This window comes from Piliocolobus tephrosceles, chromosome 15, assembly GCF_002776525.5.
Source record: "Piliocolobus tephrosceles isolate RC106 chromosome 15, ASM277652v3, whole genome shotgun sequence".
NCBI lineage: Eukaryota > Metazoa > Chordata > Mammalia > Primates > Cercopithecidae > Piliocolobus > Piliocolobus tephrosceles.
The window spans coordinates 70647764-70671164 of NC_045448.1; the positions used below are offsets into that span (position 1 = coordinate 70647764).

The 23401-nt window shown below is 42.7% G+C and overlaps 1 long non-coding RNA gene across 2 annotated transcripts in view; it reads right to left on the reverse strand.

The window, feature by feature from the left end:
* LOC111550557 overlaps positions 1-23401 on the reverse strand; it is a 113628-nt gene that overhangs the window by 25459 nt on the left and 64768 nt on the right. For both annotated transcript variants that reach the window (XR_002734099.1, XR_002734098.3), the window contains exon 4: positions 21346-21447. This is a non-coding gene — a long non-coding RNA (uncharacterized LOC111550557). The remainder of the gene's footprint in view (positions 1-21345; positions 21448-23401) is intronic.

Sequence of the window (23401 nt, forward strand, 5' to 3'; positions counted from 1 at the left end):
TATTTTAAAATACTTAGGAATAGGCTGGGTGCAGTGGCTAATGCCTGTAATCCCAGCACTTTGGGAGGCCAAGACAGGAGGATCACCTGAGCTCAGGAATTTGAGACCACACTGGGCAACATGGTGAAACCCCATCACTACTAAAATACAAAAAATGAGCCAGGTGTGGTGGTGCATACCTGTTTAGGAGGCTGAGGCATGAGAATCACTTGAGCCCAGGAGGCAGAGGATTTGCAGTGAGCCGAGATCACGTCACTCTAGCTTGGACAACAGAGTGAAACTCCATCAAAAAATAACAATAATAATAATAAAATAAATAAATAAATAATACTTAGGAATAAATTTAATCAAGGAAATGAAAGATCTGTACACAGAAAACACCACTGAAACACTGATGAAAGAAACTGAAGAGGACACACACAAAACATGGAAAGATATGCTGTGTCCATGGATTGGAAGAATTAACATTAAAATGCCCATACTACCCAAAATGATCTACAGATTCAATGCAATCTCTATCAAAATACTAATAAAATTCTTCACAAAAAATAGAAAAAACAACTCTGAAATCCCTATATAACCACAAAAGACCCCAAATAGCCAAAGCAATCTGGAGAAAAAAGAACAAGGCTAGAGGTATCATACTGTCTCCAAAATATACTACAAAGCTGTAGTAACCAAAACAGCATGGCACCACCAAAAAAGACACATAGACTAATGGAACAAAATAAAGAACCCAGAAATAAATCCATATATTTACAGTCAACTGATTTTCAACAAAGGTCCCAAGAACATACACCGGGGAAAGGACAGCCTACTCAATAAATGGTGCTGGAAAAACTGGATATTCAAATACAGAAGAATGAAATTAGATGTTCATTTCACACCATATACAAAAATCAAATAAAAGTAGATTAAAGACAAACATAAGACCTGAAACTGTAAAACTACTAGAAGAAAGCATAGGGGAAAAGCTTCATGACATTAGTCTGGGCAAAAATTTTGGATATGACTCTAAAAGCTCAGGCAACAAAAGCAAAAATTGACAAATAGGATTACATCAAACTGAAACTCTTCTACACACCAAAGGAAACAATACAGTGAAGAGACAACTTACAGAATGAGAGAATACATTTGCAAACCATGTATCTGAGAAAGGGTTATGATCTAAAGTGTATATAAGAAACTCAAACAACTCAGTAGGAAGAAAACAAATAACCAGAGTTTTAAAATGATCAAAGGACCTGAACAGACATTTCCCAAAAGAAGACATACAAATGGCCAACAGGAATCTGAAAAGGTGCTCAACTGCACTAATTACCAGAGACATGCAATTCAAAACAATGACATATCACCTCACTCTTGTTAGAATGGCTATTACAAAAAAGAAGAAAGATGACAAGTATTGGCAAGGACATTGAGAAAAGGAAACCCTTGCAAATTACTGATGGAAATGTGAATTAGTACAGCCATTATGAAAAACACTATGGTGATTCCTCAAAAATTTTAAAGTAGAACTACCATATGATCCAGCAATACCACTACTGGGTATACATCTAAGGGAAATGAAATCAGTATGTTGAAGAGATATTCACACTCCCATGTTCATTACAGCATTATTCACAATAGCCAAGATATAAAATCAATGTAAGTGTCCATCAGCAGATGAATGAAGAAAATGTGGTACATACACACAATGGAGTACCATTCATCCTTTAAAAAGAAGAAAATCCTGTCATTTGTGACAACACGGATGAACCTGGAAGATATTATGTCAAGTGAAATAAGCCAGGTACAGAAAGACCTCACTTATATATGGAGTATAAAATAGTTTAACTCATAGAAATAGAGAGTAAAATGGTGGTTACCAGAGGGTGGGGGGTGAGGAGATCGGAAAGATGTCAAGGGACACAAAATTTGTTAGACAGGAGGAACAAGTTCAAGAGAGCGACTGTACGTCATGCTGACTACAGTGAGTAACCATACATTGTATATTTGAAAATTGCTAAGAGAATTAAGTGGTCTTATCACAAAAAATGGGAAGTATATGAGGCAATGCATATGTTCAATAGGTTAATTTAGCCATTCCACAATGTGCGTGTGTGTGTATATATATACACATATATCAAATCATGTTGTATACCATAAATCCATATAATTTTTACTTGTCAAAACATACGTTTTTAAAAAATCAAAAATAACAAGTGCTGGCAATGATATGGAGAAATTGAACCCCTAATGTAGTGTTACTGGAAATGCAAAATGGTGCAGCTGCTGAAGAAAACAACATGGCAGTTACTCAAATAATTAAAAATAGAATTACCATATGATCTAGCAATTCCACTTCTGGTTATATATCCAACTGAATTGAAAGCAGAGTCCTGAAGAGGTATTTATTCACTCATGTTTGTCGCAGTATTATCACAATAGCAAGCAAGGTACAAGCAACCCAAATGTCTATCAGTGATGAATGGATGGACAAAATGTGGTGTATACATACAATGGAATGTTGTTCAGCCATAAGAAGGAAGTTCTGAAACATGCTACAATATAAACATTTAAGACGTTGTGGGCTGGGCATGGTGGCTCATGCCTGTGATCCCACCACTTTGGGAGGCAGAGGCGGGCGGATCATCTGAGGTCAGGAGTTTGAGACTAGCCTGGCTAACATGGTGAAACCCCGTTTCTACTAAAAAGACAAAAAATTACCCGGGGTGGTGGAATACACCTGTAATCCCACTTACTTGGGAGGCTGAGGCAGGAGAATCACTTGAACCTGGGAGGCAGAGGTTGCAGTGAGCTGAGATCATGCCATTGCACTCAAGCTTGGGCAAAAAAAAAAAAGACATTGTGTAGGGTGATGTAAGCCACACAGGGAGATGTGCTATATGATTCCACTTACTTGGGGTGCCTAATTAGATTCATGGAGAACAGAGGATACTGGTGGTGATCAGGGGTTGAGGGAGGGAAGAATAGGGAGTTTTCATTTAATATGGATAGAGTTTCAATTTTCAAGATGAAAAGAGTTCTAGAGATAAAGAGTGGTGATGGTTGCACAATATAAATGTACTCAATACAACTGAACTGTATACTTAAAAATGTTATGTGTATTTTACCACAGCTTTTTAAATTTTTTATTTATGTGATAGAAGCTGTATGTCCATTGAAAAATGCTCCCCATTGCTCCCTCCCCCAGTCCCTGGTGGTCACCATTCCATTCTTTTTTTTTTTTTTGAGACAGAGTCTCGCTCTGCCACCCAGGCTGGAGTGCAGTGGCCGGATCTCAGCTCACTGCAAGCTCCACCTCCCGGGTTTTACGCCATTCTCCTGCCTCAGCCTCCTGAGTAGCTGGGACTACAGGCGCCCGCCACTTCGCCCAGCTAGTTTTTTGTATTTTTTAGTAGAGACGGGGTTTCACCGTGTTAGCCAGGATGGTCTCGATCTCCTGACCTCGTGATCCGCCCGTCTCGGCCTCCCAAAGTGCTGGGATTACAGGCTTGAGCCACCGCGCCCGGCCTCACCATTCCATTCTTATGTATGTGGAATATACATCATATAGGTAGAATCACATGGTGTTTTTCCTCCTGTAACTGGCTTGTTTCATTTGGCACAGTATTCTCTAGGTTTATCCATGTTGTTACAGATAGCAAGAGTTCCTTCTTTTTTAAAGTTGTATAGTATTCCATCATGTGTACATACCATTTTTTTCATCCATTCTTCTGTATACAAGATGAATAAATTCTTTTTTTTTGTTTTTGAGACAGAGTCTTGCTTTGTCGCCCAGGCTGGAGTGCAGTGGCATGATCTCAGCTCACTGCAAGCTCCGCCTTCCAGGTTCATGCCATTCTCCTGCCTCAGCCTCCCCAACAGCTGGGACTACAGGCGCACACCGCCATGCCTGGCTAATTTTTTGTATTTTTAGTAGAGACGGGGTTTCACCGTGTTAGCCAGGAAGGTCTCAATCTCCTGACCTCATGATTGGCCTGCCTCAGCCTCCCAAAGTGCTGGGATTACAGGTGTGAGCCACCGCGCCTGGCCAAGATGAATAAATTCTAGGTATCTGCTGTACAATATAGTACCTATAGTTAACGATAAGGTATTGGGCACTTTAAAATTCGTTAAGAGAATACATGTTATCTTTTTTTTTTTTTTTTTGAGACAGAGTCTCACTCTGTTGCCAGGCTGGAGTGCAGTGGCACTATCTCGGCTCACTGCAACCTCTGCCTCCCGGGTTCAAGCAATTCTCCTGCCTCAACCTCCTGAGTAGCTGCAACTATTGGAGTGTGCCACCATGCCCAGCTAGTAGAGATGGGGTTTCACCATGTTAGCCAGCATGGTCTCGATCTCTTGACCTCGTGATCTGCCCACCTCAGCCTCTCAAAGTGCTGGGATTACAGGCATGAGCCACCGCACCTGGCCGATATATGTTTTTTTTTTTCTTTTTTGGTTTGTTTGTTTGTTTTTGAGACAGAGTGTGGCTCTGTCACCCAGGTTGGAGTGCAGTGGTGCGATATTGGATTACTACAAGCTCCACCTCCCAGGTTCATGCCATTCTCCTGCCTCAGCCTCCCAAGTAGCTGGGACTACAGGTGCCCACCACCATGCCCGACTAATTTTTTTGTATTTTTAGTAGAGACGGGGTTTCACTTGTGTTAGCCAGGATGGTCTCAATCTCCTGACCTCATGATCGCCCGCCTTGGCCTCGCAAAGTGCTGGGATTACAGGTGTGAGCCACCACGCCCGGCCCAATATATGTCATCTTAAGTGTTCTTACCAAAACACACATACACACATGCACGCATGAACACAAGCAGGCCAAGCACAGTGGCTCACGCCTGTAATCCCAGCACTTTGGGAGGCCATGGCAGGAGGATCACTTGAGTCTGGGATATTGAGACCAGCCCGGGCAACATAGTGAGACCTCAACTTTACAAAAGACAAAAAAAAAAAATTAGTGGGGCATGATGGCACATGCAGTGAGCTGAGATCACACCACTGCACTCCAGCCTGGGGAGTGAGACCCTGTTTCGAAAAAAAAAAGAAGAAGAAGAAGAAGAGATTCCAAGATGGCTGAATAGGAACAGCTCCAGTCTCCAGCTCCCAGCATGAGCGGCACAGAAGACAGGTGATTTCTGCATTTCCGACCGAGGTACTGGGTTCATCTCACTGCGGCGTGTCAGACAGTGGGTGCAGGACAGTGGGTGCAGCCCACCGAGCAAGAGCCAAAGCAGGGCGAGGCATTGCCTCACCTGGGAAGTGCAAAGGGTAAGGGATTTTCCTTTCATAGCCAAGGGAAACCGTGACACACAGCACCAGGAAAATGGGGTCACTCCCACCCTAATACTGCGCTTTTCCAACAGTCTTAGCAAAGGGTACACCAGGTGATTATATCCTGCACCTGGCTCGGAGGGTCCCACGCACACTGGGCCTCCCTCATTGCTAGCACAACGTTCTGAGATCTAACTGCAAGGTGACAGCGAGGCTGGGGGAGGGGCGTCCGCCATTGCTGAGGCTTGAGTAGGTAAACAAAGCTGCTGGTCCAGAGAAGCTGGAACTGGGTGGAGCCCACCAAAGCTCAAGGAGGCCTGCCTGCCTGCCTCTGCAGACTCCACCTCTAGGGACGTGGCATACGCAAACAAAAGGCAGCAGAAACCTCTGCAGATTTAAATGTCCCTGTCTGACAGCTTTGAAGAGAGTAATGGTTCTCCCAGCACGGAGTTTGAGATCTGAGAACGGACAGACTGCCTCCTCAAGTGGGTCTCTGACCCCCAAGTAGCCTAACTGGGAGGCATCCCCTAGTAGGGGCAGACTGACACCTCACATAGCCGGGTACCCCTCTGAGACAAAGCTTCCAGAGAAACGATCACACAGAAACATTTGCTGTTTAGCAATATTCACTATTCTGCAGCCTCCGCTGCTGATACCCAGACAAACAGGGTCTGGAGTGGACCTCCAGCAAACTCCAACAGATCTGCAGCTAAGGGTCCAGACTGTTAGAAGGAAAACTAACAAACAGAAAGGACATCCACACCAAAACCCCATCTGTACATCACCATCATCAAAGACTAAAGGCGGATAAAACCACAAAGATGGGGAAAAAACAGAGCAGAAAAGTTGAAAATTCTAAAAATCAGAGCGCCTCTCTCCCTCCAAAGGAACACAGCTCCTCGCCAGCAACGGAACAAAGCTGGACGGAGAATGACTTTGACGAGTTGAGAGAAGGCTTCAGACAATCAAACTTCTCCGAGCTAAAGGGGGAAGTTTGAATCCATCGCAAAGAAGCTAAAAACCTTGAAAAAAGATGAGACGAATGGCTAACTAGAATAACCAATGTAGAGAAGTCCTTAAATGACCTGACAGAGCTGAAAACCATGGCACAAGAACTACATGACAAATGCACAAGCTTCAGTAACCGATTCAATCAACTGGAAGAAAGGCTATCAGTGATTGAAGATCAAATGAATGAAATGAAGCGAGAAGAGAAGTTTTTTTTTGTTTGTTTGTTTTTGTTTTTTTTTTTTTGAGACGGAGTCTTGCTCTGTCGCCCAGGCTGGAGTGCAGTGGCTGGATGTCGGCTCACTGCAAGCTCCACCTCCTGGGTTTACGCCATTCCCCTGCCTCAGCCTCTTGAGTAGCTGGGACTACAGACGCCCGCCACCTCACTCGGCTAGTTTTTTTTGCATTTTTTTAGTAGAGATGGGGTTTCACCGTGTTAGCCAGGATGGTCTCCATCTCCTGACCTCGTGATCCGCCCGTCTCGGCCTCCCAAAGTGCTGGGATTACAGGCTTGAGCCACCGCGCCCGGCCGAGAAGAGAAGTTTAGAGAAAAAAAAGTAAAAAGAAACGAACAAAGCCTCCAAGAAATATGGGACTATGTGAAAAGACCAAATCTACATCTGATTGGTGTACCTGAAAGTGACAGGGAGAATGGAACTAAGCTGGAAAACACTCTGCAGGATATTATCCAGGAGAACTTCCCCAACCTAGCAAGGCAGGCCAACATTCAAATTCAGAAAATACAGAGAATGCCACAAAGATACTCCTCGAGAAGAGCAACTCCAAGACACATAATTGTCAGATTCACCAAAGTTGAAATGAAGGAAAAAATGTTAAGGGCAGCCAGAGAGAAAGGTCGGGTTACACACAAAGGGAAGCCCATCAGACTAATGGCAGTTCTCTCGGCAGAAACTCTACAAGCCAGAAGAGAGTGGGGGCCAATATTCAACATTCTTAAAGAAAGGAATTTTCAACCCAGAATTTCATATCCAGCCAAACTAAGTTTCATAAGTGAAGGAGAAATAAAATCCTTTACAGACAAGCAAATGTTGAGAGACTCTGTCACCACCAGGCCTGCCCTACAAGAGATCCTGAAGGAAGAACTAAACATGGAAAGGAACAACTTGTACCAGCCATTGCAAAAACATGCCAAAATGTAATGACCATAGATGCTAGGAAGAAAATGCATCAACTAACGAGCAAAATAACCAGCTAACATCATAATGACAGGATCAAATTCACACATAACAATATTAACCTTAAATGTAAATGGGCTAAATGCTCCCATTAAAAGACACAGACTGGCAAATTGGATAAAGAGTCAAGACTCATCAGTGTGCTGTATTCAGAAGACCCATCTCACACGCAGAGACACATATAGGCTCAAAATAAAGGGATGGAGGAAGATCTACCAAGCAAATGGAAAACAAAAAAAAAAAGGCAGGGGTTGCAATTCTAGTCTCTGATAAAACAGACTTTAAACCAACAAAGATCAAAAGAGACAAAGGCGGCCATTACATAATGGTAAAGGGATCAATTCAACGAGAAGAGCTAACTATCCTAAATACATATGCACCCAATACAGGAGCACCCAGATTCATAAAGCAAGTCCTTAGAGACTTACAAACAGACTTAGACTCTCACACAATAATAATGGGAGACTTTGACACCCCACTGTCAACATTAGACAGATCAACGAGACAGAAAGTTAACAAGGATATCCAGGAACTGAACTCAGCTCTGCACCAAGCAGACCTAATAGACATCTATAGAGCTCTCCATCCCAAATCAATAGAATATACATTCTTCTTAGCACCACATCGCACTTATTCCAAAATTGACCACATAGTTGGAAGTAAAGCACTCCTCAGCAAATATAAAAGAACAGAAATTATAACAAACTGTCTCTCAGACCACAGTGCAATCAAACTAGAACTCAGGATTAAGAAACCCACTCAAAACCGCTCAACTACGTGGAAACTGAACAATCTACTAATGAATGACTACTGAGTACATAACGACATGAAGGCAGAAATAAAGATTTTCTTTGAAACCAATGAGAACAAAGATACAACAAAGATACAAACAACACATTTAAAGCAATGTGTAGAGGGAAATTTATAGCACTAAATGCCCACAAGAGAAAGCAGGAAAGATCTAAAATTGACACCCTAACATCACAATTAAAAGAACTAGAGAAGGAAGAGCAAACACATTCAAAAGCTAGCAGAAGGCAAGAAATAACTAAGATCAGAGCAGAACTGAAGGAGACAGAGACACAAAAAACCCTTCAAAAAATCAATGAATCCAGGAGGTGTTTTTTTGAAAAGACCAACAAAATTGATAGACCACTAGCAAGACTAATAAAGAAGGAAAGAGAAACGAATCAAATAGATGCAATAAAAAATGATAAAAGGGATATCACCACTGACCCCACAGAAATACAAATTACCATCAGATAATACTATAAACACCTCTACACAAATAAACTAGAAAACCTAGAAGAAATGGATAAATTCCTGGACACATACACTCTCTCAAGACTAAACCAGGAAGAAGTTGAATCCCTGAATAGGCCAATAACAGGCTCTGAAATCGAGGCAATAATTAATAGCTTACCAACCAAAAAAAGTCCAGGCCCAGACAGATTCACAGCCGAATTCTACCAGAGCTACAAGGAGGCACTGGCACCATTCCTTCTGAAACTATTCCAATCAATGGAAAAAGAGGGAATCCTCCCTAACTCATTTTATGAGGCCAACATCATCCTGATACCAAAGCCTGGCAGAGACACAACAAAAACAGAGAATTTTAGACCAATATCCCTGATGAACATCGATGCAAAAATCCTCAATAAAATACTGGCAAACCGAATCCAGCACATCAAAAAGATTATCCACCATGATCAAGGGTGCTTCATCCCTGGGATGCAAGGCTGGTTCAACATAGGCAAATCAATAAATGTAATCCAGCATATAAACAGAACCAAAGACAAAAACCACATGATTATCTCAATAAATGCAGAAAAGGCCTTTGACAAAATTCAACAGCCCTTCATGCTAAAAACTCTCAATAAATTCGGTATTGATGGAATGTATCCCAAGATAATAAGAGCTATTTATGACAAACCCACAGCCAATATCATACTGAATGGGCAAAAACTGGAAGCATTCCCTTTGAAAACTGGCACAAGACAGGGATGCCCTCTCTCACCACTCCTATTCAACATAGTGTTGGAAGTTCTGGCCAGGGCAATCAGGCAGGAGAAAGAAATAAAGGGTTTTCAATTAGGAAAAAGAGGAAGGCAGCAGAGCGGTTTGGTCATTCATTGGGCTAGTGTCCGTTCTTTGCTCCGCGATTATGGCTCTTCCTCGGACAGCGGAAGCGGCGCGGTGGTCGGAGGAGTGACCTAAAACTTCGGCATTGGGTGAAAGAAAATGGCCTGAACCAAGCTAGTAAATCCACCAGTGGGAAAGTGCCCCGCAAACAGCTGGACACGAAAGCCGCCAGGAAAAGCGCCCCTTCTACCGGCAGGGTGAAGAAGCCTCATTGCTACAGGCCCAGGACCGTGGCGCTTCGAGAGATTCGTCGTTATCAGAAGTCGACCCAGCTGCTCATTCGGAAGCTGCCCTTCCAGAGGTTGGTGAGGGATATCGCGCAGGATCTCAAAACCAACCTGAGGTTTCAGAGCGTGGCCATCGGTGCGCTGCAGGAGGCTAGTGAAGCGCACCTGGTGGATCTGTTGGAAGATACTAATCTATGTGTCATCCACGCTAAGGGAGTCATCATCATGCCCAAAGACATCCAGTTGGCTCGCGGGATACGGGGAGAGAGAGTTTAAGTGAAGGCAGTTTTTATGGCGTTTTGTAGTAAATTCTGTAAAATACTTTGGTTTAATTTGTGACTTTTTTTGTAAGAAATTGCTTATAATATGTTGCATTTGTACTTAAGTCATTCCATCTTTCACTCAGGATGAATGCAAAAAGTGACTGTTCATAGACCTCAGTGATGTGAGCACTGTTGCTCAGGAGTGACAAGTTGCTAATATGCAGAAGGGATGGGTGATATTTCTTGCTTCTCATGATGCATGTTTCTGTATATTAATGACTTGTTGGGTAACTATTAAGGTACTAGAATTGATAAATGTGTACAGGGTCCTTTTGCAATAAAACTGGTTATGACTTGGGAAAAAAAAAAGGAAAAAGAGGAAGTTAAAGTGTCCCTGTTTGCAGATGACATGATTGTATATTTAGAAAACCCCATCGTCTCAGCCCAAAATCTTAAGCTGATAAGCAACTTCAGCAAAGTCTCAGGATACAAAATCAACGTGCAATAATCACAAGCATTCTTATACACCAGTAACAGACAAACAGCCAAATCATGAGTGAACTCCCATTCACAATTGCTTCAAAGATAGTAAAATACCTAGGAATCCAACTTACAAGGGATGTGAAGGATCTCTTCAAGGAGAACTACAAAACACTGCTTAATGAAATAAAAGAGGACACAAACAAATGGAAGAACATTCCACGCTCGTGGATAGGAAGAATCAATATCGTGAAAATGGCCATACTCCCCAAGGTAATTTATAGATTCAATGCCATCCCCATTAAGCTACCAATGACTTTCTTCACAGAATTGGAAAAATCTACTTTAAAGTTCATATGGAACCAAAGAAGAGCCCGCATTGCCAAGACAATCCTAAGCCAAAAGGACAAAGCTGGAGGCATCATGCTACCTGACTTCAAACTATACTACAAGGCTACAGTAACCAAAACAGCACAGTACTGGTACCAAAACAGACATACAGACCAATGGAACAGAACAGAGCCCTCAGAAATAACACCACACATCTACAACCATCTGATCTTTGACAAACCTGACAAAAACAAGAAATGGGGAAAGGATTCCCTATTTAATAAATGGTGCTGGGGAAATTAGCTAGCCATATGTAGAAAGCTGAAACTGGATCCCTTCCTTACACCTTATACAAAAATTAATTCAAGATGGATTAGAGACTTAAATGTTAGACCTAAAACCATAAAAACCCTAGAAGAAAACCTAGGCAATACCATTCAGGACATAGGCACGGGCAAGGACTTCATGTCTAAAACACCAAAAGCAATGGCAACAAAAGCCAAAATTGACAAATGGGATATGATTAAACTAAAGAGCTTCTGCACAGCAAAAGAAACTACCATCAGAGTGAACAGGCAACCTACAGAATGGCAGAAAATGTCTGCAATCTACTCATCTGACAAAGGGCTAATATCTAGAACCTACAAAGAACTCAAACAAATTTACAAGAAAAAAACAAACAACCCCATCAAAAAGTGGGCAAAGGATATGAACAGACACTTCTCAAAAGAAGACATTTATGCAGCCAACAGACAGATGAAAAAATGCTCTCATCACTCACCATCAGAGAAATGCAAATCAAAACCACAATGAGATACCATCTCACATCAGTTAGAATGGTGATCATTAAAAAGTCAGGAAACAACAGGTGCTGGAGAAAATGTGGAGAAATAGGAACAGTTTTACACTGTTGGTGGGACTGTAAACTCAACCATTGTGGAAGACAATGTGGTGATTCCTCAAGGATCTAGAAATAGAAATACCATTTGACCCAGTCATCCCATTACTGGGTATATACCCAAAGGATTGTAAATCATGCTGCTATAAAGACACATGCACACATATGTTTATTGCAGTACTATTCACAATACAAAGACTTGGAACCAACCCAAATGTCCATCAATGACAGACTGGATTAAGAAAATGTGGCATATATACACCACGGAATACTATGCAGCCATAAAAAAGGACGAATTCATGTCCTTTGTAGGGACATGGATGCAGCTGGAAACCATCATTCTCAGCAAACTATCACAAGAACAGAAAACCAAACACTGCATGTTCTCACTCATAGGTGGGAATCGAACAATGAGAACACTTGGACACAGGAAGGGAAACATCATACACCAGGGCCTGTCATGGGGTGAGGGGATGGGGGAGGGATAGCATTAGGAGATATACCTAATGTAAATGACGAGTTAATGGGTGCAGCACACCAACATGGCACATGTATACATATGTGACAAACCTGCTCATTGTGCACATGTACCCTAGAACTTAAAGTATAATAAAAAATAAAAATTAAAAAAAAAGAACACAAGCAATTTTTTAGAGGTAATGGGTAAGTTTAGCATTGTGGTTGTGGAGATGGTCTCATGGGTGTATGCACATGTTCAAACTCGCCAAGATGTATACTCATCAAGACATATAAATCAAATGTGTGCTATTTTTTGTGTATCAATTATAACTCAATAAAGCTAAAAAAAAAAAATGAAGAAGGAAGAAGGGTATAAAAGGGTCCTGAGACCAAAGCACTTGAGAACTGCTGATACAGGACATCCATTTCTACCTCCCGGTTTTTAGGCCCAGTTTCCAACACACCTTCCCCTCCCATGCTTCTCCACAGAATACAGAATCATAAAATCCTAAAAACAAAATCAAAATCAAAACTGAAGAAGAGATAAGACAGAAAGCACAGTGAGCTAGAGAGAGAATAAGATCCCCTCTTTCTTTTCAAAATAATTTTCCTTTAAAGGAAGGGCCTGCTAAGTAGTTCCGCCAGAACAGGCTGGTTTCATCTACAACCCCTCCCTGCTGTTACATGTGGGAAAAGAAAGATGGGGGCGAGGGCCTGAGCAGGAGTTCAGGTGTCTTGTCTTCTTCACATTCTGAATCTGATGTGCTACAACAACAAATTAGGCAAGGCAGGTGGGGACATTTTTTATTAGTCACTATTTGCAGGGAGGGAAGAGAGGTCTATGCCTTGCTTATTACTAGTAAATAAAAGACAGGGCTGACAGCAGGGCAATCCCCTGGCTGTAGTCCAGGGTTCCCCCCATTAGGCACTCTCTCTCTGCAGTATACACCTCTCTGAAGCTGCCTCTCTTCTCCACTCAGGCCTAGAGGTCCACCATTAAAAGATGCATTGTTGGCTGGGCATGGTGGTGCACTCCTGTGATCTCAGCTACTTGGGAGGCTGAGGCACAAGAATCACTTGAACCCCAAGAGGCAGAGGTTGCAGTGAGCCAAGACTACAGCACTGTACTCCAGCCTGGGCAACAGAGAAGACTCTGTCTCAAAAAAAAAAAAAAAAAAAATTGCATGGTTGTACTTGCTAATAAAGTATTTTCTTGCATCTATAAACCATGTAGATTTCTTTTTAAAAGTCCTTTTTTCTATTACTTTGGGTTGTTGATCTTTTCATAATAGTTTGGAAGAGAAAGTGACCCATTGTATTACTTTTCCATTGCAAAATTAGTTTTTAAATAATTAGAAAGAAAAAGTTAATGAAATAGAAGACAAACAATAGAGATGACAAAACGGGTCCTTAAAGAAAAGACAGATCACTAGTAAAACAGATCATAAAAAAAGGCCGAGGCCAGGCACAGTAGCTCCCGCCTGTAATCCTAGCACTTTGGGAGGTGAAGACAGGAGGACTGCTTGAGGCCAAGAGTTCAAGACCAACCTGGCCAACATAGCAAAACCCTGTCACTATTAAAAAAAAAAAAAAAAAAGACTGAAATATTAAATAATATTGGGATGAAAAATGGAAGATAAAATTGAGCTTTAAAATATAGTAAGACTATGAAAAATTTATTCTAATAATTTTTAAACTTTTTAAAGAAAAAAATAAAAATTACCAAAATTGACTGGAACAGAAGGAGAAGTAATATAGTTTGGGTAATACTTAATAACGGCAGCAGAAGTGATATGCTAAGATCTCCTCATAAAGTGCAAACCCGTCAAGGCAGTCAGTACTAGTAAGTCATTCATTAGTTGCAGTCTTCTGTGACAAAAGAGATGGGTCTTTCAAGCCTGGGACTATCAGTCTGATTTGGAAGGAAAGGAGATGCTGAGAGAACAGAGAGGGGCTGGTACTGCCCCGTGGAGTCAGATTACTCCAGGGCTGGGCCAGGATGCCAAGAAATCTCCTACTTGCCTCCCCAAGGGGCAGCACCCCTGTCAATCTGGCTCAGCCCCAAGGTTGCCCTGCCCACAATCCCCTCCTCACTAACCCTCTTCCTCCTTCCCTCCTGTCCTCACTTCTTCTCCCTCTTTCTCAACCCTCTTCTTTCCTTTCCCTGCCTCCTCTTACCTCCCCTGTTTTCTGTTGGAAGACAGCTGTAGCTCCAGGTGTGACTGGTGTCATCGGGTGCCACACCACTTCTCCCCACATCTCACCCCCTCCCTACCCCAGACAGAGGAGTTGCAGCAAACAGGTGGAGTTCTAAGGCCCAACCCTCAGCCTGTCTTGGCCCATTCCCCAAACTCATTCCTAAGGCTGATCTCATGGACACAGAAGAGGTCTAGGAAGGGAAGGGTATGCAGTAAAGGGTGACAGATGTCATAGCTCTGAGCCCTGGTACTAGAGTTAATGCAAAAGATCCACCTTTTGAACCCTGCACTGTCTGTAGCTCAAATATATGTCCCACATATATAAACACTACTGTGTCTCAAATTTGTCAATGTGAGTACATGTACAAAAAGTAAATATACTTAAATTTGTCATTCTTTTCATACCAGCTTATAACCACTTGTATTATCTCAACAGACACTAGACAGACACTAGAAGCACCACCATTATAACACACATACATGCATGCATGTGAATATGTGTGTGTTGGGGATTAGAAATGCATTAAATATTTTAATGATAGAAAGAGTGATCTCCTTCAGGAAAAGCATGGAGCAGGACATGGTGGCTCATGCTTGTAGTTCCAGCTACTCAGGAGGCTTAAGCAGGAGAGCCACTTGATCTCAGGAGTTCAAGGCCAGCCTGAGCAACACAGCAAGACTCCATCTCCAAAGGAAAAAAAGAGGGAAAAGAAGGAGGAGGAGGAGGAAGAAGAGGGAGGAGGAGGAGAGAGGAGGGAGGAGAGGAGAGAAAAGAAAAGGATGGAGATGACCAGTGTACCCAACATTGCTGTGGTCAAGTTCTGATGTCTCCTTATGGTCCTATCCATGGGGTGGGAGGAAAGGAGGCCACAACAGAGTTGGGTTTATGTAGAAAGGATTCCTTTGTGGACTGTGCCAATGATTTACTCCTGGACTGATGCTAGCCCTTAGTAGCCCCTCAGGCAGATGCTTTGGTAAACCATCTACCTTGCTCAAAGCCTGGAAGGTGGGATGAGATTTGGAGAGCAGATACTCTCTATGAACTCCAGCTTCTGCTGACACAAATGGTCTGGAGTAGACTGACTATCCAGATACACAGAAACTGATGCTGCAATGCCTGTGACCATACCAAAGGCCAGGACACTTGACCAGGCATGTCCAAGTGCATTAATTGACACAATGGGTTGAAAGAAGTAAAATATGGACCATACCAGAAGTTTGTGCTCCTTACCAAAGTCAGCCTCTGGTGAGAATATGGATTGGAATCCAGCATCAGAGAACTAAAAACCTATAACGATGAGGAAGAGATGCCACATCATGGGCACTTCCCAGTCTTCCTCTAAGATACAGAACAAGAGCCAGGCACAGTGGCTCATGCCTATAATCTCAGCATGTGGGGAGGCCAAGGCGGGTGGATTACCTGAGGTCAGGAATTCAAGACCAGCCTGACTAATATAGTGAAACTCTGTCTCCACTAAAAATACAAAAATTAGGTATGATGGCGCATGCCTGTAATCCCAGCTACTTGGGAGGCTGAGGCAGGTGAATCGCTTGAACCCAGGAAGCGGAGGTTGCAGTGAGCCGAGACAGCACCACTGCACTTCAGCCTGTGCAACAAGAGTGAAACTCTGTCTCAAAAAATATATATTATATATATATATATATATACACACATATGGAACAAGAAAAGGATGCTCACTTTCACTACCTTTATTTAACATAGACCTGGAAGTCCTAGCCAAAACGATCAGAAAAGAGAAAGAAAGAAAGGGCATCCAGATTGGAAAGGAAGAAGTCAAATTATCCTTGTTTGCAGACAACCTAAAAACCTAAAGACTCCACCAAAAAACTGGTACAAGTCAATAAACAAATTCAGTAAAGTTGCAGGATACAAAATCAACATACAAAAATCAGTAGCATTTCTATACAACAGCAAAGAATCACAAAAAGAAATCCAGAAAGGAATTCCACTGACAATAGTGAAAAAAAAATACTTAGGTACAAATTTAACCAAAGTAAAAATCTCTACAATAAAAACTATAAAACAAGATGAAAGAAATTTAAGAGGATACAAAAAATGAAAAGATATCTCATGCTCATAGATTGGAAAAATTTATACTGTTAAAATGCCCATATTACCCAAAGCAATCTACAGATTCAATGCAATCTCTATCAAAATACCAATGACATTCTTCACAGAAATCAAAAAAACAACCCTAACATTCCTAGGGAACCACAAAAGACCCCAAATAGTCAAAGCAATCCCGAGCAAAAAGAGCAAAACTAGAGGCATTGCACTACCTGACTTCAAAACATACTACAAAGCTATAGCAGGCTGGGAGTAGAGGTTCACTCCTGAAATCCCAGCACTTTGGGAGGCTGAGGCAGGAGGACTGCTTGCATCCAGGATTTTGAGACTAGCTGGACAACACAGTGAGATCCTGTCTCTACAAAAAATTTAAAAATTAAAAAATTAGCTGGGCCTGATGATGTACACCTGTAGTCCCAGCTACTCAGGAGGCTGAGATGGGAGGACCACTTGAGCCTGGGAGGTCCAGGCTGCCGTAAGCCAAGATCGTGCCACTGCACTCAGCCTGGGCGACAGAGTAAGACCCTGTCTCTCAAAACAAGCGGGGGTGGAGCAGGATTTAGTATAGCCACTGTGGAAAGTAGTATGAAAGTTCCTCAAAAAACTACAAATATATCTACCATATGATCCAGTAATCCTACTGCTAGGTATAATACATACAAAAGAAAGGAAATCAGTATATTGAAGAGATATCTGCACTCCCATGTTTACTGCAGCAGTAGTCACAATAGCCAAGATGTGGAATCAACCTAAGAGTTTATCAACAGAAGAATGTATTAAAATGTAGTATATATACAAATACAGTTATAAAAAAGGATGAAATTCTGTCATTTGCAGTAACATGGATGAAACCAAAGCCATTATGTTAATTGAAATAAGCCAAGCACAAAAAAGGTGATCTCACGGAAGTAGAGAGTAGAATGGTGGTTACTACAGGCCGGGAAGGGTGGGAGAGAGACTGATGAGAGGTTGGTTAATGGTTACAAAAATACAGTTAGATAAAAGGAATAAGTTCTAGTATTCAATAGCACACAAGGGTGACTATAGTTAATAATTTGTTATATGTTTCTAAATAACTAGAAGATTTAGAATGTTACCAACACAAAGGAATGACATGTGTTTGAGGTGACGGATATGCTAATTAACCTGATTTGGTCATTGTACATTGTAGGTACCAGAATATCACATGTACCTGCATAAGTATGTTCAGTTATTATGTAGCCAACAAAACCCTACAGGGTAAGAAAGAGGTGCCACACCATGGGCACTTCCCAGTCCAGGGTACTGTGATTAAAGCTCCCCAAGGAAGGTCCTCAGATCCTCCAACATATCTAGTGAAAAGATGCCTAAAACCCATAATTAGAACTCTCGCTTCCTTTCACTGCAATTCTACTAGGTTGGGTCGCACTGGGTGAGGCTGGGTGGAGCTAGAACCAGTATTATTCTGAGCTGTTGGCACTCTTTTCCACTCCAGTACAGATGAAGATGCTGAGAACGGAGTGTGATGGGGTAGATGTGGAAATAGATGGAAGTAATGACGAGAAGACAATATTAGCCACAACTGATTCATTTCAGGTCTCTCTCCCATGAACCCCACTGAACTTATTTGCGTTGACTCTTTGGAAATTAGTGAGCACCTTCTTCAAAGTACTCACCTCTCCATGCCACCTGAGACCTAGGAAATAGGGTGCTTTCTGCATGGGCTCTCTGCCAGCTCAAGGGCTATAAATTATGAAGTGATTAACTCAAAACCTTCCTCTTTGGGTGCCTCTGGAGGTGACATAGTAGGAAGCCTGGTGCTGTGGTTTGAATGCATCCACCAAAGTTCACGTGTTGGAAACTTAATCTCCAATGCATCAGTGTTGAGAGGTAGGATCTTTAAGAGGTGATTAGGTCATGAGGGCTGTGCTCTCATAAATAGATTCATGTTATAGTCACAAGACTGGGTTCCTGATAAAAGGATAAATCCGGCCCCCTTCCTCCCTTCGCATGTATACTTTCTTGCCCTTCTACATTCCACCATGGGATGATGCAACAAAAAATAGCCGGGTGTGGTGGCACAAGCCTGTAGTCCCAGCTACTCGGGAGGCTGAGGCAGGAGAATTGCTTGAACTCAGGAGGCGGAGGTTGCAGTGAGCCGAGATCGCGCCACCACGCTCCAGTCTGGGAGACAGACAGACTCTGTCTCCAAAAAAATAAATAAAATAAATTCTCCTTCCCAAAATATCAACCCTGACACCTAAACTTCCACCACCACCAGAGAGGCCCTAAAGTTACTCAATGGGTCTCTGTTAAAATACAAATATCCCTCAACTCATAGTAGGGGGTAGGGGACTGGTGTGATGTCATTCAACAGCAAACCCATTGTAACCCTGGAATTTCTATATCTGGGGCTGAGTGGCAGCAATCCAATAGGAAGAGGATTGAGGCAGGGAAGTGGGAGGTAATTATATTGAATATTTATTTGGAATAACTTTGGCCAAGGGACTGACAGAAATTTAGGATGCTAAAGACATATAAGCGACGCCCTGACCACCATTCCAGCAAGAGAAACAAGCTGAGTGCAAAGACATTGGCAATAAAAAAATAGGAGTTCGGCCGGGCGCGGTGGCTCACACCTGTAATCCTAGCACTTTCACAGGCCAAGGTGGGTGGATCACAAGGTCACGAGATTGAGACCATTCTGGCCAACATGGTGAAACGCCATGTCTACTAAAACACAAAAAATGAGCCGGGCGCGGTGGAGCACACCTGCAGTCCCAGCTACTCAGGAGGCTGAGGCAGGTGAATCACTTGAACCCAGGAGGCAGAAGCTGCAGTGAGCCAAGATGGTGCCACTGCACTCCAGCCTGGCGACAGAGCAAGACTCCGTCTCAAAAACAAAACAAAACAAAATAGGAGTCCTGGTCTTAGTGGAAGACATCAAATTCAACTCCCTCCCCTACTTAGCCACTTTGCTTGTCAGAAACAAGTAAGCACACCAAGGCTGAGCTAAGAAATATCCACAAGGGGTCTTGTGTCCTCAGAATTCTTATCAAGGACCCCTCCCCAGAGGAGGCTGAGGAGGGAGTGCAGGTCCTTGGGCCACAAATCATGGGAGAAGGGCACAGTGAATTGTCAGCTGTCTTATCCAGTCACAAGAAGCAATCTCACTTGATCCCTCTTGTCACATGATCTCTTTTTCTCCCTCCTCCTCTGGTCTCTCCCTCTCCACCCTTCCCCTCCGTTTGCTCTGTTTTAAAGATTTGGTTAAAATAGATGCAAACTCTAGTCTTTTCTATTTTTAATACCTAGCCATTACATAACCCACACCGTAATTGCTGACTTGAAAAACTATTGGCAACAGTAGAAAATCCCCAGAGTTTTAAACAGGAAAAGGATTATTACAGCACAAAAGCCTTTGGTAGTTTTACTGACTAGTAAACCATTGGTAATCGTCACTTGCCAGTGGAAGTCGCATGGGCCCTGGGAAATACTCCCCCATCTCAGGGAAAGCAGGCTAGGGGAAGGGATGAAATGCAGCCTCAGCTGGGAGGAGGAGGGTGCTGGTGGGGTGGTGTGCTGAGCTCTGAGTGGGGCTCGAACAACAAGGGAGCTCCAGCCAGAAGTGCTGAGGGAGTGAGCTTCAGGTTGTCCTCAGGCCACCTTTTACTGCTTCTGTTTCTTGCTAGGAGTGAGTGAAGTCTCCAGTGGCCCAGTCCTTTCCCTCTCAGTTTCCCGCCTTCCTACAGCCTCCAGCACATTCCTGTAAGAGCCTGAGGGAGGGTGGGCTACTCCAGTTAAATAGGCGATTTTATAAAGACACAGAAGCAGGGAAGGCTGCCTGTTTATCACAAAGACCTGACCCACTCCTCTGCAAGGCTTTCCAAGACATTCGGCCAGAACCACACTATTTAATTCAATAAAATGATCCAATAAAAGTTTAAGAACCAGTAGTTTGGTTTACAACCAAGAAGTTAATTATCTAATTGAGACAAATTTTCTGTATGTGTATGTGTGTTGGGAGTGTGGGCAGTGTATTAGATGCAGAGGGGACAGGGACTACTCTAATTTTGCCACTTCTGCCACAATCCTAACACCAATCAAGGAGGATCCGAGTAACCACATGGCCATTCATTCAATAAACGTATGCTGAATGCCACATACCAGACTAGGTGCTGGGGATGCAACACTGAGCAAAATCACTGCCCTGCTATAACTGCTAGGTCAGTGAAGGAGAGAGATATTAATCAAAATATTACATAAACATATCATTACAATCATAACGAAGGGTTATGAGGGGAAGGTACAGGGCACTAGGAGCATTTAGAATGGGGGTACCGGATTGGGTCTGAGGGTTCCTAGATTATCCTAAGGACTTCAGGGTTCTTTTAAATCAGTACCCCTTCTTCTTCCCCTCACCCACCTCCTTCCTTGCTTCCTGTAGTTAATATTTACTGGTTTTTTTCTATGAGGAGGATAATGGCAGGTTCTTCACATGCATGATCTCATGTGATTCTCATGACAAACTTACAATTCAGCACTTCAAGACAAAAGATCTGTTGAGAAAGGCTGATCCACGTTTTGTAAGGAGAACTATATAAAATTTATGGCACTGATTAGTTAAAACTCTTTTGGCTGCAAGTGGCAAAATTCCAAATCAAATTTTCCAAAGGAGGGGTAAAAAAAGGGAAAACCTGGGCCCATGTAAATGAAACGTCCAGAGTTAGACTAGCTTAAGACACAGTTAGATCCAGGGGCTCCAAAGATGTCATGTGGCCTTCATCTCGCTCCATCTCACAGCTCACCTTTCACCTATGTTGGTTTCATTCTCAGGCAGCGTTCCCCTCGGGGTGGCAAGATGGCCCGCAGCAGCATGAGGCTTACATTTTACAGGCTTGGGAACCCCGCTGGAAAAGAAATGAGTTCCCTTTCTTAATAGTTCCAACAGAAATCCACAGTCATGATTGGCTTGGATTTGGAACCATGCCCATGTCACCTGCTATTCTCTGACTGCAGTCATGTGTCCTCCAAGGGACTTATCCCACCAGAATCTGGTCTGAGAGTGGGGAAGGACGTGGTCCCCCAAAGGAAAATCAAAGTGTTCTTACCTAAGAATGGAGACTGCATGCTGGGCAGTCAAAGCCTACTGATCCCTATCGTCCTCAAAGTTTGGAATTATAGTGAATGTTAAGACTATAAGATAGATTCTTCTATAAACCAGGTCCTCCTCCCTAAGGAATGAGCAAGAATATTTTGTTCGGTGTGGCACTAGCTGCATTCACTCTGGTCCTCCCTCAGCTGCTCAGACACCTTGGCTTAGGATAGTGATTGGAGCTAATATTTGCTTAAGACCAAGTGTGGTGGCTCACAATTATAATCTCAGCATTTTGGGAGGCTAACATGGGAGGACTGCCTGAGCACCAGAAGTTCGACATCAGCCTAAGAAACCTGGCGAGACTTGGTCTCTACAAAAAAAAAAAAAAATCTGGGCATGGTGGTGTACACCTGTAGTCCCAGCCACTCAAGAGGCTGAGGCAGGAGGATTGCCTGAGCCCAGGAGGTCAAGACTACATTGAGCCATGATTGCACTACTGCACTTCAGTCTGGGTGACAGAGTGAGATCCTATCTCAAAAAAATTTATTTTGCTTAGGTCCTTGCTCAGAGCAGTCTTCAAGTTCCAAGACTTTGTGTAAGACTTTGCCCAACCTCTTTACCCTTAATAATATATCCTGCTCAGCAATGGTGTGGCTGAGGAGACTGAAGCTCTCCGACTCTTTTAACTAGAATCCTCAGGTTCTGTGTAACTCATAAGGTGGGAAGAGTATAACAAAGTCCTTTGTTGGGAAGTTTGCTGTTCCTCTTTGGAGTCTGAATAGAGAGACGGATAACATGACGGTTCCTGAAGCATCAACAGGATCTTGGGGACCACTGTTAAACACTGTATGAGTTACACAGCACTACAGCAATCAGATGTCAGCTACAACCACCCTATCCTTGGGCATGTTTTAAAAAGTCCCTGAACCTCAAGTTCTATGAGAAGTCCAATGGCCTTCCCAGAATTTCTGCAAATCAGGAGCTAATGCTCTTCATAGTCTCCTTGGCTCTGAATCCATTTCTTGCTGGACTTCTTATCTCACTTACTTCTCACTTCCTGGGTGGATCTCTTCCTCTGCTCTAAGCTGCCCCAGATATAGGACTCAGTCCCCCTTTTCCATGCTTTATCAAACAGAAAAAAAAAAAAAAAAACACATACATGCACTCACTCAAAACACTGTGTGCCCATCAGACTTTCCTGAAGGTATGAAAAGACTAAGGGGTTATTACCACACTGTTTGGCCCCTTTATCCTCTTCAAATGCTTCTCACATTATGTTTGTGTATTGGGGCGGGAGAGAAATCCCCCTTATATTATTCAGAACAGCTTAGCTCTCCACTCCCTTTTCTCTGACTTCCAATGACCCATAGCTGGAGTCACCCACAGTATGAACTATCCACTCCAGCTTCTACCCTTGATCAGCATCGAGGAACAAAAATAGGTTTTGAACTTTCACTCACCACTACCATTCTGTAGTGGTAAAGGGAATGGAATAATTTTTTCCCTTATGTATATGAATTAAGCCACCCCTCTTTAGAAAAAGAGCTGGCCACAGCCATTTTTTTGTTTTAAGTAAGTTTCTATTATCTCTCTCTATATAAGGTCTCCAGCTCTAAGTAAAGCCTATGTAACAAGTCTGAAACAATTCCCATACACTCATTGACAGTCTTCTGACACTGAGGATGTGATTAAGAAAAGCAATGCTTCTGTCCCTAAGACACTGCCTATATTTTATTTTTCTGAGACGGAGTTTCACTCTTGTTCCC